The sequence below is a fragment of the Hemitrygon akajei genome, chromosome 19, assembly GCF_048418815.1.
Source record: "Hemitrygon akajei chromosome 19, sHemAka1.3, whole genome shotgun sequence".
NCBI classification, from domain to species: Eukaryota; Metazoa; Chordata; class Chondrichthyes; order Myliobatiformes; family Dasyatidae; genus Hemitrygon; species Hemitrygon akajei.
This window is the reverse complement of record NC_133142.1, coordinates 23,699,920-23,716,971: the sequence shown is the minus strand read 5'-3', so window position 1 is coordinate 23,716,971 and position 17,052 is coordinate 23,699,920. Positions and strand designations below refer to the sequence as shown.

General features: G+C 44.3%; 1 protein-coding gene across 2 annotated transcripts in view; it reads left to right on the top strand.

Moving 5' to 3' along the window:
- Window positions 1-14,604: 14,604 nt before the first annotated feature.
- Window positions 14,605-17,052, top strand: part of LOC140741827 (uncharacterized) — a 39,063-nt gene continuing 36,615 nt past the window's right edge. For both annotated transcript variants that reach the window (XM_073072269.1, XM_073072267.1), the window contains exon 1: window positions 14,605-15,131. The gene's annotated coding sequence lies outside the window, so the exon portion shown is untranslated. The remainder of the gene's footprint in view (window positions 15,132-17,052) is intronic.

Here is a 17,052-nt window from a genome sequence, read left to right as displayed (position 1 = left end):
TGAACTCCAACCATACCATTGACTTCAGAGGATGTCATCAATGGCCTAAGCTACACTTAGGAGCTAAGGGCTCAAGTAAATAAGTACTCAGCCATGGCTTATTCCCACATCATACATGAAAGTGGGACTTGCAGATGGAATTACACCTGTCATTTTGTTCTGGTTTGGCCTTGTGTTGGAGAGGATAGCACAATACAAAGGTTGGTTGCTTTTGTGTTGTGCTATTTTTTCAGCCATGTACTCTAACAATAAGGTAGATTTGACTAGAACTGAATCTTGCTGCGAGGTATTGCAATCGTTATGCTACATAATCACAACGATATTGAACTCTATGGGACGGTGAAGAATCCACATGAGGAATTCCCTGGTCACCTCCTGCCTAACTCAGTGCTGTTTAATGTTGAATTCATTTCAGCATTTTCTCATCTGACATCACGATCTGATTGGGCACAGTTTACCTTCATATTAACATTCATAACTGGAATGATAATAACCTTCAGTTATTGAACTAATCCAGGATTCGTGTATATATTTCAGCAGGATAATTAAATTCCTTGCTTTCTTTCCAGAAGGCTGATACCACATCCTGATTATCCAACAGTTCTTTCCTTCGTGTTTACTGCCTGGATTTATAACATTTCCATATTAATTAAACATGTCATCATTATGGCCCAACTTAAACATGAGATTGGCCTTCTTCATGTATAGTTTTTACTCGAGGCATTTTCTCACGCACAGCACACAGCTTAAGGACACCTCCGGGAGTCGTTCATTTTCTGTACCAGATATTTCTGTGCTGGGCTGGGCGGCTAAGTGCAGGAACAGTTACCCTATTCACCAGTAACTCTGTTCTGTAAGTGATCACGGTGATAGCAATCCAGAGAACGGAAAATATTAAGCAAATCATTTCATACAGGATACAAGTACTGATTACATTTAATCACTAAGTTACAGGCGGATTTCATACAGCACAATTAGTCATTTACAATAGCTCTCTCTCTCTCTCTGTCTCGCAGACTCTTAAGTTACATGGCCTTGTGGAAAGAAGTGACTCAAGGTATCTTATGCTACTGGAAGTCTGTACTGCAAACAAAACAGCTGACTATTAAAAGATTAGTAGTAGGGTGTATTTTGGCCTCAGTGTGAAGGCAAAGTAATCGTACTTGTCAGTAACATTAGAGAATGTTGCCCATGAAGTCCTTTTGATCTCTGGCTCAAATTTTCCCCTGTCTCTTACACTCAGTTCAATGGGATCTCTGGATGCCATCAGTCATGTTACCGGCCATTGGTTTCTGCAGCCAGTCGGATTAAACAACGCCTCAGGAAGAAGTACTATTTATAAATAGTTTTCAGGCATATCAAAGAACATAGAACTTAGAATAGTACAGCACATTACAGGTCCTTCAGCCCACAATGTTGTGCCGGCCCTCAAACCCTGCCTCCCATATAAACCCCCACCTTAAATTCCTCCATATACCTGTCTAGTAGTCTTTTAAATTTCACTAGTGTATCCGCCTCCACCACTGACTCAGGCAGTGCATTCCACGCACCAACCACTCTCTGAGTAAAAAACCTTCCTCTAATATCCCCCTTGAACTTCCCTCCCCTTACCTGAAAGCCATGTCCTCTTGTACTGAGCAGTGGTGCCCTGGGGAAGAGGCGCTGGCTATCCACAAGAAGATGGAATAAACATTGGAACCTATATATGCGATTAGGTGTAAGCAATCATTTTAGCAACAAAAATATATTTCAAATTCTGTATCTTTTAAAAATCCTCCATCACAGGCAGACTCTTGGTGTTGAGGATGAATCTATTTGGCATCTCAGGGCTTCTACAGTGACTGCTGAGCGGAGTCCTACATTAGATGCGTGAGGTAAGAGGTGTCTAACGGGACAAGCAGGTAGTTTGCTCCCAGTGTACAGACTCTAAGCTCTCTGTACCATTCCCAGTGCTCCTTCTCTACTTTGAATGGTCAAAGATTAGTTTTTATCAGCCAGATTTTCAGTATGTTCTTGAATCATTTCCTCTGTCAACTGGACATGGCTTCTCACGACAGAGCTCAGCATAGCATGTCTGTTTCATGAAGCAGCTCCTGACTCTGCTGGTCCAACAATGAATGTCACCAGGACCTCGGTGCTGGAGAAGTTGACCTCAGAGGATATATACTGACAGTGGTTTCATTGTCCTTCTCGTGGATTTGGAGGATTTTGTGGAGGGAGCATGAGTGGAGTCTTTCCAGCCCTGAGTTACCAACTTCAAACTTTCTGCATAATCACTCGAAGAGTTGAGCTGCATATGCATGTAACGAGAGCTGTATAACTCATCTCCTTCTATCTTAGGCCACAAACTTATCAATCACCCCTGCTGTGGGCACTTTCTGGAGATCCAAGATCCGTATGCTCCATGACCGCCGGACTAAGTGTGTAAATGTAGGAGGGGACTATGTTGAAAAATAAATGTGCTAGGTTTTCTAAAATTGACTCTTTCTATCTTAGGTCACAAACTTATCAATCACCCCTTCTAATCCTACCAAATATCAGACTTCTGCTGGGTTTAAAGTCTTGTTCTGTAAACACCCTTTCCTTCCGCTACTCAGCTTGTGCTGGAGCACAGACACAATGGGATGTGGTCCATGTCATTCAGGGTCCACTGCCCTCTGTCGACCTGTAATTTTGGAAGGCAGTGTTATACACTGAGAACAGTTGATAAAGCACTTTAGTGGACAGTCAGTATATGGCCCATCCTCTTGTTTGCCTCAGTGAACAAGCTGATGACTTGGAATTTGAAATGTTTGTGTGAAGGAATTACAGGTTTTGGATCTAGAGTGTTTTCTACAGCCAGTATGCTGCTAAAAGTTTGGGCCTCATTCAACAGCGAGTTATTCTTTTGCAATGTTTTGTATAAATACCAGAGTTTCCCGACAGTTCAAATGATTGTGCTTGATTGATTTGGTTAGAGTTACAGTGCAGTTTGGTGATGGATAAATCACTGACATCCCTTTGACATTTCTGTATATAGTTGGACATATTCACAAATACCAAAATTGGTGTAATATTTATGGCATAATAATCATGTACACCAGCAATTTTGCTATTGTCTCAACTGCAAAATCTGTACCTGTGTTTTATAAATGCTGTCATTGACTAAAATGATATTTTAAGATGAATATTACTAAACTGCATCTTGAATTTTTCAATGTTACCATCTTGAGATACTCCAGGACGCTTGTTTTTAATGGTTCTGCTTTCAATTCTTGCATATCTTAGTCTGCTTATCAATGCAAAATCCAAGCTTAAAATATGAGGTCACTGGTCCTACTTACTGCAGACAACAGAGATGCTGCGTTGTTGTAGTCGAATTATAAGTAAGTAATAAGGACAATATGTTAGATTTTAAAATGATAAAACCATTTGGCCCATTGATTCTGTTCCACCATTCTACCAGAGCTGATTTATTATCCCCTTCAACCTCGTTCTCGTAAATTCTCTCTGTAACCTTTGATGCCCTTCGAATGAAGGACCCATCAACCTCCACTTTAAATATACCCAGTGACTTGGCCCCTGTTGCTCCGAAACATAAAACTGTTTGAAAAAAAACATGCAGCCTGGAGGTGCTTGCCTTAGTTTTGTTTATGTTTTAAGTGAGGCGCGTACTGATGATGTGGGGCCGTTCATATACTTCTTACATATAACCTGTAATGAATTATATAAACAACATAAGAATGCTTAATCAAACAATATACTTCTCAAATATCACAGAAATATTAAATACACAACACTCCTCCTTGCTTAACTATAAATTCCAACTCAATATACTATAGAATGCATCTCAACTTACACACACACACACACACACACACACACACACACACACACACACACACACACACACACACACACACACACACACACACACACACACACACACACACACACACACACACACACACACACACACACACACACACACACACATTGAGTCTGTGAACAAAGTCACCAGAGAGACACTGAAGCTGGAAGTCTTAATGAGTAAAAACAAGCAGGCATCATATGCGAGACACTCTCGGAAGAAAAGGCTCCCTGATCCAATATTACATGACATTTTTACCTGGTAAAGATCAGAGACAACAGCAGGACAATTCTGTTGTTACAATATATCTACAATGCTTCCTTTGAATTACATATAGTTTTCAATCACCAGACACCCAAAGCGAATGTTAATCAGCATTATCTCCCTCTAGCTGCATTCATGCATATGCAGAGATCAAGTGAATAGGTGTTTCCTGATTTGCGATGAACCCCAAGCTGCAGCTCCAGGAAGACTATTGTTCAGAGGTTCATTTTAAACTCAGTCTACAATCCATGTTCAATTCTGAAGATTAGTTGTTGATGAAATTAATATTTGCTATACTATAGACCCTAACCCCAGAAAATGCCCTATCACGCACACATCCCAGTGGACCCCTCGAGCTTACACTACATCTGCCCACAAAAACCTCTGGATGAGAGTGACAAGAACATGAAGAGCCTTGCTGGCTAGGACGTCACACAGATTAACAAGATCCATGCCAATGGTTGGGGAACTGGGACCATCTGGCAATAAATTGGCTACTAGAACAAATCATAAATGGACGAGACTGGACAACATGGAATTAAAGGAATGCTATTTCAACACCAAGCCACATGAAAGAGGATACATCAAGTGCATGTGGGTACTCTGCCAATAATGAGGATCATCATCCACATTCACCAAATAAACAACTGGTTACCCAGTGAACAAACATTGCCGCTAACACATCTTGAATTAGAAGGCCTATAATCACAATGTACCACAGCGGAACTGAGCTGCTCAAGAAACACACGTTCAAACGCTACCTCCACAACTCACAGACAGTGCACAGGTAATAGCATCGCTTTGTACAGGCGATATGGAAGTTCAAACCACACTTCAGGGCATATCAATGCAGGCTGCTGCAATCAGAGAGAAGATCATGGCTAAACTGGCGACTGTCAATCAAAGTACGGGGCTCCCCCAAGACTTTGTGATAGAATTCCATCAGACAACATGCTAGAAACAGCCAATAAAGCACTACTCATAACTGCAACTTCCAACATAACCTGATACATACATCAGCAGCAGCAATCCTGGACTACAAGAGGAAGTACAATGGAGAGTACTGTTATAATCCCCCCCCCCAACCCCGGGGACGATGACTGGAAGCCAAGATGAAAACCACAAGGGTGGAGGTCAGCAGACTAACTGAGCTGCAGAAAGGTGTGAAGGTTAAAGGTTTGTCTCAGCTACTAAGGAAGTACAGAGGTATGTCCATAGCTGAAGCCTTGGAAACTGCCAAGCAATAGTTAACAGCTCTGGCTACCAGACTACAAAGGATGCAGGGGCCAAGCGAATAAATGCACCCATCTGCAAAGAACCAGGAAAAGTACTTGCACAGTAACAACATGCCAGTGCCTGAACCAACCAAATCAGCCACTGGAAGAGTATACGGGAGGAAGAAGCATCACATAACACCAATGCCCAGTGGCTGAAAGACCTACAAGCAAGTCTCTGCAATCACCCAGAGGAAGACCCAGTCACCGTCACAGCAGCAGATGTCCAGCAATGGGTAGCAAGTATGAAGACCTGGACATCACCAGGGCCTGACATGATCCATGTCTGTTGGCTGAAGAAACTAACAGCATTATATATATATGGCTGGCAGCTCAAATCAACCAACTGCTCGAAGCAGGTTCATATCCTGACTAGCTAACTCAATGAAGGACAGAACTCATAATGAAGGATCCTCACGAAGGAACAACACCATCAAACTGCCAGCCTATAACCTGCCTGTCGACAACATGGAAGCTCCAGTCAGGCATCATAGCCACCAAACTGAAGGAACGTGTGTAAATTCCTGAGCCCTGTTCAGAGGGGGATTGGTAATGGAACCAGAGGCTCCAAGCACCAACTACTGGTAGACAAAGAAGTCACGTGAGACTCCAAGACCAGACAAACCAATTGAACCACCGCCTGAATTGACTACCAGAAAGCATATGACTCAATGCCCCTCACATGAATCCTGGAATGCCTGTCTCTGTACAAGGTCAATAAGACACTAAGGACCTTCATCAAGAACTCAATGGGCTATTGGAGGTCACTGCTAGAAGTGAACTCAAAGCCAATAGCACAAGTGACCATCAGATGTGGAATATACCAGGGTGATGCACTATCCCCACTGCTGTTCGGCAAAGGCTTGAACCCCCTCAGCCAGATCATCTCAGAGAGTGGACATGGGATCAGGCTCGAGAGCGGAGAGACCATCAGCCACCTCCTGTACGTGGATGACATCAAGCTGTCTGCCAGAAATGAGAGAGACATTGACTCACTCGTCCACCTGACAAGAGTGTACAGCAGAGACATCGGGACATCATTTAGACTGGAGAAGTGCAGCCGGATGGTAGTGAAAAGAGGCAAATCCATGAAGACTAAAGGAGTCGAGTTACCTGAAGGCCACGTACCAGATGTACAGGACAGCTACAAATACCTGGGGATCCTGCAGGTGCATGGAAGGCACAATGAGGACACAAGGAAGGCTATAACATCCAAGTACCTTGAAAGAGTGAGACAGGTCCTAAGAAGCCAGCTGAATGGGAAGAACAAGATCAGAGCCATCAACACATTCGCCCTACCAGCCGTCAGATACCCAGCCGCAATAATGTGCTGGCCAAGGAATGAACTGGGAGCCACTGACATCAAGACCCAGAAACTACTAACAACACATGGAGGATTCAACCCTAAGTCCAACGTCAAGTGACTGTACACCCACTGGAATAAAGGAAGATGGGGGCTTGGAAGTGTCAAGGCGGCAGTCCCGATAGAAATGCAAAACATCCAAGAGTATATCAGGAAGATGGCTCCTAAGGACAATCTGCTGGAGGAATCCCTCAGACTGCAGGCAGGGGACATGGAAATGGACGCGGGTGAAGCAGAGCCAGAGGCCAGAGGCCACGGCAGGACAAGCCACCGCAGGGGATGTCCCATTGCTAGATATCAGAGATGGCTGACATAAGCAAGTCCTACCAATGGCTGGAAATGGCAGGGCGAGGGACAGCACAGGGGTGCTGATCGTGGCTGCACAAGAAATGGGTGCTGAGCACAAGGACAATAGAAGCAGGGGTCTATCACACCAGACAAGACCCACGATGCAGACTGAGCAAGGAATTCACCGAAACCATCCAGCACGTAACAGCTGAAAATGCAGGCAGGGACAGCATACACTGAACAGCACAACCAGGTTGCAGGAATTGTGCACGGGATCATCTGCGCTGAGTATGGATCGGACACTCCCAAGTCCAAACGGGAAACACCCCAGAAGGTAGTGGAGAATGACAGACAAAAGATCCTGTGGGCCTTTCAAATACAGACTAATAAGCGGGTACCGGCCAACCAACCAGGCATAGTGATACTGGACAAGGAACAGAAGAAAGCACTAGTAATAGATGTGGCAATCCCAAATGACAGTAACATCAGGAAGAAAGAATCTCTTTCAATATTTTTGCTAATATTATATAAATTGCATGGATATAAATACAAAGTTCATAAGGATAAAAGTAATACAAAATACATTTAAATCACAGTACTATGATCACAGTATCCCATATTCCAAATCAAGCATGTAGAAAAAAAGAATGAATTATGAAATGAAATAAAGTAGAATGATGATATTTTATTAAAAAGAAATCTACCCCCACTACCAAAATGAGCTGGATGGTGAAAAAGAAAAGACAAAAAAAACCTTACCATATTAATATTATAATGATGATGGCTCAGAACCATACTTCAATAACGGTTCAAAGATTATGAAAATAACTCAGAAAGGGTCCCCATAACATTAGAAAATCATGTTTAGAATCAGAAATCAAACAATGAATCTTCTCTCGATCAAGGCACAACATAACTTCAGGTAGCCGTTGAACGTGAGTGTGCGGGGCAGCCTCCTTCCACTTGAGCAAGATCGCCCTCCTGGCCATTAGAGGCATAAAGGCCAGTACCCGCAAATTAGAAAGAATATGAGAAGCTGGAGAAATACCAGGGCTTGAAAGAGCAGATAGAAAGGATGTGAAAGATTAAAGTCAGAGTAATCCTGGTGATGATAGGAGCACTTGGGTCTGCAACACCTGGACTGCGAGACTGGCTCCAACAAATCCCAGGAGCAACACCTGAGATCTCGGGCCAGAAGAGCGCACTACTAGGAACAGGAAGGACACTGCGCCAAACCCTCAATATCCCATGCCTCTGGTAGAGTTCCCGAGATTGAGGGAAAAATACACATACACGCTATCCATAAGGGGTGTATTGGGCTGTCCAGGGAGGGGTAGCCTCTCTGGTGCTGGGCCTCTCATTCTCTGCCCTGGGGCAGCTCGTCCCCACCTGGCACTCAGCTCTCACCTGTGGCCCCAAGCGACAGCATGGTACACCTATCTGACAGGTGGCCTAAGCCAGGTGAGGGTAGCTGGGAACATCCAACCCTGGTGAGACAGGGATATGCCTACCCCAGCATGCGAAGCCAGCTCCGGCACACTGGGTGGATGAGATCAGCTGCAAGATCCAACGGCCAAGAAGGTGGTGCGGCGATGCTTCGTGGAGAGCAAAGGGCATGATAAAGCACAGAAGACGTCATGGCTATCCAATGCAGTGAGGAAGTCTCCAGTTGTGATGACGTTTCATTCCATTGGACCAAAATATTTGAGGCTGAGAGAGTGGAAATGCCCCAGGGCAAGAGCTTTTTCCACTATAAGACTCCTTCTGCTCAGGGTTTGGTCATCGTCGGAAACCACGGACAACCAACACGTAAAGAAAAAAATATGTATATGTGTGTATTATATAGTATACTGTATGTATCTGTATACACCCACATACATATGTGTGTGTATGTATGTGTATGTGTGTGTGTGTGGGTGTATATAGGTACATACAGTACACTATATAATACAACTACTACTGTATGCACAACATAGTAAAATTTAAATTGTCCCATTCAGGACAATCAATTCAGTGATTTAATCACTGCAGAGTATTTCATACCCTTGTGGCAAAACGTCTTTCCTGACAAGCTGGGGTCACTCTGCTTGGTAGGTGAGATGTGGCTGTGAAACAATCTGAGATTCTGGTGTGTTTTCTGTGGTGGTTGTAGGAATTCACTCTGTGGAGGTTGACTCTGTGGTGGTTGTAGGAGTTCACTCTGTGGAGGTTGTAGGAGTTCACTCTGTGGAGGTTGTAGGAGTTCACTCTGTGGTGGTTGTAGGAGTTCACTCTGTAGAGGTTGTAGGAGTTGACTCTGTGGTGGTTGTAGGAGTTGACTCTGTGGAGGTTGTAGGAGTTCACTCTGTGGAGGTTGTAGGAGTTCACTCTGTGGTGGTTGTAGGAGTTCACTCTGTGGAGGTTGTAGGAGTTCACTCTGTGGAGGTTGTAGGACTTGACTCTGTGGTGGTTGTAGGAATTCACTCTGTGGTGGTTGTAGGAGTTCACTCTGTAGAGGTTGTAGGAGTTGACTCTGTGGTGGTTGTAGGAATTCACTCTGTGGTGGTTGTAGGAGTTCACTCTGTGGTGGTTGTAGGAGTTCACTCTGTGGAGGTTGTAGGAGTTGACTCTGTGGTGGTAGTAGGAGTTGACTGTGGTGGTAGTAGGAGTTGACTGTGGTGGTTGTAGGAGTTCACTCTGTGGAGGTTGTAGGAGTTCACTCTGTGGTGGTTGTAGGAGTTCACTCTGTGGAGGTTGTAGGAGTTGACTCTGTGGTGGTTGTAGGAGTTGACTGTGGTGGTTGTAGGAGTTCACTCTGGAACTGCAGGAAATGGTCCTGACAGCTCTGGACACATTTCTTCTGGATGTGCTTGAATCCCAAACAGTGCATGGGAAGCTGCTCAATCTTCTGATCTATCCCAAGCCTCCGGACAAAGCTTCAAGCCAATGTTTTCACTTTGACGACACGTAGATGGCCAGCATGTAGCTCTTCCAACACTTAAGCTCTCAGCTTGGATGGTATGACAACTCTCAAACAGCACATAAAGCACCTCCGTCAAGACCAAGTTCTTCCCAGTGCTGGTAAAATTGGTGAACTGGAGTTTCTGCTGCACATTCCCGGCCACAGTCCAGACCTGAGACAGTGTGGGGTCCTTCCTGCTTTCCCTCTGGATCGTCTCTGCCAGAATAGGGAGGCCTTAAATTTGCATTAGGGAAAATACGTCAAGAAGAGCTTCTCCTTTTGTAAGTATTTCAGATTATTTCCTTTTCAATGAGTAAACAGGACAAGCCATCAATATTTCCATGATTAATTGTCCTCTTGAATTCGATCTTGTAATTGTCTGCATTTGTGCTGCTGCTGCTGTCAGTGGAACACCCTTCTGTGGATTGAAAACGGGCACTAGTGGTTCATGATCAGTAATGAGGGAAAACTCTCTCCCATACAGGTACTGGCTGAAACATTTTACACCCCAAACCAGACTCAAGGCTTCTCTGTCAATCTGGTTTAATTTTTCTCTGCAGCATTCATGGAACGTGATGCAGAGGCTATGGGGCGTTCTCTTCCATCACTCATAACATTTGACATGATTGCACCTGCACCATCGGGTGAGGCATCACAGGCAGGTTCACTCGATGATGTCGATCATAATGCGTGAGCACTGTGTCTGAGATCACCAGTTCCTTTAACTTTTGGAGCCTTTGGAGTCTGTAGTAATGCGTTCAAGGGGTGGAGCACAGTAGCCAGGTTTGGCAGGAACTTGTTATAGTAATAGACAAATCCTAAAGAGAAGTGCAACTTTGACATCTCCTTTGGCCTTGGGCCATCCAACGCTGCTTGAATTTCCTATCCACACTTGTGTAATCCTTGTGAGTCAATAGTGTGACCACAGTAAGTGATGCTTGGTTTAAAGAATTCAGACTCCAAGTTCATAATCCACTAATCTTTAACACTCTCTTGAGATTTTACAGATGTTCCTTGTCATCCTTATTGGTAATAATGATGTCATCCCAGTAACACGGAGTGGTGGGGAGCCTTGCATCGCCTGGTGCATAGCTCTCTGCCAGAGTGCAGGTGCCGATGCTACTCATTTTGTGGAATGATGGAAACATAACTCATAATGAATGATTTAATTGAACAAAGAATGCTTCATGTATTTAGAATATTACTCAAATATTACTGAAATATTAAATACACAACAGCCTCCATATCCGTCCGTGGCAATGAATTCCATAAGTTCATCATCATCATCAAGCTAAAGAAATCCTTCCTCATCTCTGTTTAAAAAGGACATCCTTGTACTCTGAGGCTGTGCCCGCTGCTGGTAGATTTTCCCACTGTAGGAAGCATCCTCCTCACACCCACCCTATCTAGGCCTTTCAATATTCGATAGGTTTCAAAGGGATCCCTCTTCATTCTTCTAAACTCCAGTGAGTTCTGGCTCTGAGCCATTAAACACCCCTCATATGTTAACCACTGCATCCCCCCCTTCTCTGGAACCTCTCCAATGTTTAATTCATTCCAGTCTTATGTGCCAGGAGTGGCTCAGTTAACAACACGCTCACATCTGAATCAGAAGGTTGAGTTCATGTCCCACTCTAGAAACATACTCAACACTTTATTGTACAAGTATGATCAGATACCCGTGTGGACTGTTGGCCAAAGATATGGATGAGAAGCAAAAGGTACTTGTTCTCTCAGGTCAATGTAGAACTTCCTACAATACAACTCCAAATTTACTCAGTGACATTATTTCCGATGTCTGAATCAATATATTTGCAACTAGATGAACATTATCAAAAGATGGGCCGTCTGTTCATTATCACTCTGATCATGGGAGTTAAGGGGTAGATGAGTTTCTTACAATAGCCTGGTGTCTGTGCTCACTTGGGGGTGGTCTCTCCCGTTAGTGCTGCCCTCCTGTGTTGGATAGGTGGAATTACAGGTTGGACTGCCGGGACCTGTACTTTTTTCCATAGTTGCTACCTGGCCTGCTGAGTTCCTCCAGCATTTTGTGTGTGTTGCTTGGATTTCCAGCATCTGCAGATTTTCTCTTGTTTGTGATCAATTTGCAGGACTTGTAGCTCAGGGTCTTGGATTATGTGTTTGCTTCCGTGCCCAGCGCATCTGTGGATGTCCTCCATTGAGGACATTTACAGCAGCAGGTGGGTAAAGAAGGCCTGGAAGATCACCTGGGACACCAGTCACACCCACCATGAACTGTTTTAGCTGCTTCCCTCTGGAAAATGGTACCACAGCATTAAAGCCAGAACCATCAGGCCTCGGGACAGCTTCTTTCTACAAGTCGTTAGACTTACAAATTCACATGTCTGCATACTGCAATGGAGTCATAGCGCAAAACTTCCTCACGTTGAGGGATGGATATAAGATCTTTTTCTCTCTCATTATTTTGAATCTGCGTGTATGTTTTTGCACTTTGGCTCCAGAGGAACACTGTCTCGTTTGACTGTATCCATGTATGGTTTGAATGATAATTGGACTTGATTTGATTTGACAAGGTAACATTGAATACACTTCAGTGTGTAAAGCAATTTGGAATGCCCAGTGATATTGAAGATTGCTTTGTTGTTCCTTCTTTCATTTAATTCTGAAACCAGTGTTCAAAACTTATTAGCATAAACATCGTCGTGGAGCACAGTGGATATTAACACATTTAATTTGTTGCTGAAGCAGACAATTTTTGCAAAAGTATAAGTGTACATATTCATTTCATGAGCACCAGTGTTTTCTCAAATACTGATAGAAGGAAAATTGCTGTTACCTGCACAACATGCTGTCTGCTGAAACATTTCTCTCCCTCCACAGGTTCTGACTTTTTCATTATTTCCAACATTCTTTGTTCACATTTCAGATGTTTCTAGCTGCTGGAGTTTTCAATTGTACATAGCATGACAATCGTGTCAGAAGAACAGATGTATGTTCTCATGCCCAGTCAATTAGATCAGACAGTCCTGTACCTTGTCTACACTCCCTGATGCATGCATATTAGATAATGTCCTGGGCTCACAAAAGCCTATTACTGTTAGTCACAATTAGTGCCTATAGCTGTGTTTCATGCTTCTGACTTGCAGACTTTGGGTGGGGTGTTTACAACAAGGTCATCATCTTAACTGGTGTGCCATGGGTTTTATGAATAATCTCAGGTTCTTAAAAAGAGCAGTGGGAAATCTGAAACTGTTCCTAACAAGCTATTTCAAATTTAAGATTAATAGGTTTTTGTAAGCCAAGGTTCCGAGCCATTGTCTTCAGTCCTATCACATTTCCATCTTTCTCCCCGGTGGACGTGTAACCCGGATATTGGATAAAATACAGCTGCTGAAAGGCCGCCAACCCAAAGCATTGTTTCTCCTTCTACAAGTGCTGCCTTGGTCAGCTTTGACGTGCACACCTGTGCCATTGCTCATCTCACCTGTCTCACCCCAGGATCAGCCTCGAACCACGTTCAGCACCTTTACATTACAACTCCTTCACTGTTAGAAACACCCAAAACCTCTGATATGAACTAGCTGAAAATTATTTTAATGTGGCATGGCCACTTCAGGGCAGGTTTATTAAAGACAAACCTGTTGCCATTTTTCATGGCCCACTTTCAGCTGGTAGATCTTTTTAAGTGTATCATAAGTCTTGTTAGGCAGCAAAAGAATTCCTTTTTATTTACCGTAGTCTCACAGCACAGAACAAGGCCCTTTGTTCCTCCAATTCCACACAAACCATCACCCATTTATTTTTACAGTAATCCTACCTGAACCCATTACATTCTCCCATCCTTCTTACAAACTCTCTCCAAAGTTTCTGCCCCTCAGTTCACTAGGGGCAATTTCATAGTGGCCAATGAGCCTGCAAACCTGCATATCTTGGAGAACCTGGAGAAAATCTTTGCAGCCACAGGGAGAACGTGCAAACTCCACACAGACAGCACCAGGGTCCAGGACTGAGCCTGGGTTACCAGTACAGCAATGCTATACCTCTGGCAGCCACTCCTCTAATTTCAGTTTCGGGTATTGTGCAGCTGCAGTGTGCACTGTGTATGCGTTCTGCTGTTGATCAGTTTAGCTGGTGGACCTTATGAGAGAGATGGTTCCAACACAGCTCAAAAATGTTTGCAGGTCACATTTTCTTTCTCTGAAGAGCTTGGACTGGGCTTCATTATCTCTCAGGATTCCCGCTGGCAGCAACCGGCTGTCATCAAAGATCTATCCCCAGGGACAGAATTAGGTTCTGCAGAACAGTCCAGACTCAGAAGTTGCCTTCAACTTTCTGTGAGAGACTGGCAACCATTGCCTGGTGGTCTGCGTGTACACGCAGTGTGGAAGCTTCCTTGAAGCTATGGCACCTGAAGGAACTGGATTCCAGCCTTACTGATGAGGGGTGGCTTCAAATGCACTAGGGCCAGGCCTGATCCACTCTTTGGGGAAAGCAGGAAGTCACCAAAGAGTATTTATAGAACTTCTTGTCCTATAAAACTTCAAGCTCCTTCGGGAGGAAAGGTGGGGCACATGTCCCAGGAATACTTCTGTACTCTGAAAGGGTTTCCGTTCACCAACCCCGTCTGCGCCCTGGGATAAACTCTTACTGGGGAATGTGCTGTGTGCTTACGGGAATGACCGGTGATGTTAAACAAAAAAAAACACACCTTTAGTAATAACTATTATCAAGACTGAATTCCAGTCATCAACACACGTTTTTTTCCCACAATACAGTATTTAATATCCTGTTAAACACCGAATATGGATTCCGGCTCCAAAATCGCTCTCCTACGGAACTTTATTGAAAGTGCATTCCACTCTCCTCTCGCCGCGCTGATAAAGGCGAAGTAACTGGAGTGGCGACAACACGCCGGCTCCCAATGGGACCTTCCCACTTTAATTACATTCCTTTAGACTGCAGCCTGGAGCTGCTTAGCTTTATCGCATCTACCCAAAAGTTTCGCATCGTAGACTCTGCCTTTACTGTTCAGTGGGAAGCCCTCCCGCCCCGGAGACAGAGCGGCGACGGCTCAGTCCACTCACTGCCGCTCGCCCCGGCGCGGCCCCGGCCCCGGGTACCGCCGGACACCGAGATCACCCGCTCGTCCGCAGGCTCGGCGGTAAATCGGTGAGTAGGCGTGTTTATATGGCGGAGAATGCACTCTGCAGGATTCAGTCAGGTTGTGGAACGGCACCGGCCAGGAATCTTCCCTCAGATCTGGGTTCCCAATGACTCCCACCCAGGACGCGTTGGGTGCTGGGCGACGGGATTAATATGGAAGGGTGTCCCTAGCTCGGCGCGGACTAGAGGGTCCGAACGGCCAGTTTCCGTGATGTGGGATTCTCAGAGCGTAGTGTGAAAGTTTCAAATACCACTGACGCATGCGAATGCAGGTGCGCCAGGCTTTGCAATGTGTCTGATAGTCTGGGGTCAGAGAGCCTTCAGCGCTAGTGGCTTTTTGTTTCCGCCCGGGGGTTAAGGCATTTAGCAACTTTATTTCGTATGTCCAGATTTTGAGGGGATATTGCTCAGGTCGTGTAACCAATACTTCTGGGCGAAGGCACTGGGCCAGCAAAACTGTCCGCCCTCGAGAGGAAACTAATTTAACAACTGACTTTAAAATCAAACCTTTCCCCCTAACGTTCACTCCATTTCAGGCGGTGGGGGAGTTGTTGTGACCGGGTCACTCTGAGGCAAATGCTGGCAGACTTGGGTTAATATCTCTTGAAGCTGAACGTGTTTTTGCACAGATTTATTATTCTTGTAATTTTTCTCCCCAAAACGCTTCCCTTTGTGTACTCGTTTTTACACATATATTCATTCTTTAGATGTTCAAACAGTACCTGATTATTTTTCATATTTTCACATTTCCCTTCGGCATGGCGACGCCTTTCTGCCCAATGGGCACATGCTGGCCTAGAGACCCCGTCAGTTAACATTGTCCGTTTATGTTTCTCTAACCTATTCTCTCACCCAGTTAACCGAACAGCCACCATATCTGGGAATGGGGGAGGACCAGGGAGAGAGCCAATTAGCCACAGAGAGAAGATGAAAAACTCCACTCAGACAGCACTGCAGCCAAAACTGAACCCTGGTCATTGGGGCTGTAAAACGACTGCACAACCCACAGCGGCCCTGTGCTGTCTGACAAGGGAGCTGAACCACTAAACCGGACTGGGAACTAACTAAAATAAAGAGATTGTTGTTTTCTGTTACAGCTTTGCAATTCTGGTGTCTAGAAATTATTGCATGTGATATTGGTATAATATTCCTTTACTGTTGTCGTTCGTTCATTGTATGCTGTGTCATATGGCATGAGCAATGACAGTCTTTCCATGACCACGATTGTTCTTGGCAAATTTTTCTACAGAAGTGGTTTGCCATTTTCTTCTTCTGGGCAGTGTCTTTGCAAGTTGGGTGACCCCAGCCATTGTCAATACTCTTTGGAGATTGTCTGCCTGGCGTCAGTGGTCACATAACCAGGACTTGTGATATACACCTGCTCCCATGGCTTCTTGTGACTAATCAGGGGTCTAAGTGGGTCCTATACCTTGGGCTATACCTTGCCCAAGGATGACCTGCAGGTTAGTGGAGAGAAGGAGCATCGTACACTTCCTTTGGTAGAGATATATCACCAGCCTGTCACCCATATAAAGTTATACACATGGTAAAATAGAGGAGAACATTAAGCACTGTGCATTGAATCAGAAGACGGGAAGTAATAAACTGAACTATTCCTCTGTAATTGTGAAGAGTAATTATTAAGCTTTCTTGTCAAAATGCATTAATAACAGTATAAATAGTACAATAATAGCAATAGAATTTTAAGGTCTTTATAAGAAGATGACTTTTGAAATTCTTTTGATATTTACATTTTGAATCAAGTGATTCAAAATTTAAAATATGTATTATTTTTCTGCTCTCAAGAAACATGCAAGCAAACAATAGGATACGTTTTCTATCAGTACATTAGAGAACACTACCCACAACATCTTCAAACAGGACATCTGCAGATGTGGAAAATCCAGGCAGCACACTGCTTGGACAT